Here is a 649-nt window from a genome sequence, read left to right on the forward strand (position 1 = left end):
CAAGCCGTAGCAGAGGAGTTTTTGTGTTCTGTAACTGTACCTTTGGGGCTTCTTATTCTAAGCCTCAAGGTATACCTTTTAGTAGTGACTGTCTTTACCATTCCTCCAACTCCTTGGAGAATCATCTTGATATTCTCGCCATTCAACTTGAGACGCTCAGCGGCTTCAGTCGAGATGTAATTTGTATCCGATGCAAGATCGATCAACGTCCCGACCAGCTGGCCTGAGTTTGTAGTCACTTCTAGTAGCATCATTATGACTGGATACTCTTTCAGCTTATTACTGCTGCTGGCGCATACTGTCGTTGAAACTTTATTTGAGAAAGCTTCCTTAAACTCTGCTTTCAACTCTGGAGAGAGTTTAGCAAGAAGCTCCTCTTGTTTGTTGGTTAGTCCAAGTCCTCTTTTATCCACTTTTAGATCACTCTGCTCTCCCCTTGTTTTGTCCCTTTTCTTGACTGGTGGCTTCGGACAGAGCAAGTAGTTGTGATCTGCAGATCCTTCTCTTCGACAGTCTTCCTTTGAGCAGAGATACATAAGGGTGCAACTGCCATCTTCTCCATGGTGGCGCAAGCACTTGATGCATACTCCTTTTCCCTTCAGGTAAGCCCTTTTACTATATATCCTCAGCCAGCGACCACAAGCAGTAC

Source organism: Cynoglossus semilaevis, chromosome 8 (assembly GCF_000523025.1).
Source record: "Cynoglossus semilaevis isolate Cse_v1.0 chromosome 8, Cse_v1.0, whole genome shotgun sequence".
In the NCBI taxonomy this organism is placed as follows: Eukaryota; Metazoa; Chordata; class Actinopteri; order Pleuronectiformes; family Cynoglossidae; genus Cynoglossus; species Cynoglossus semilaevis.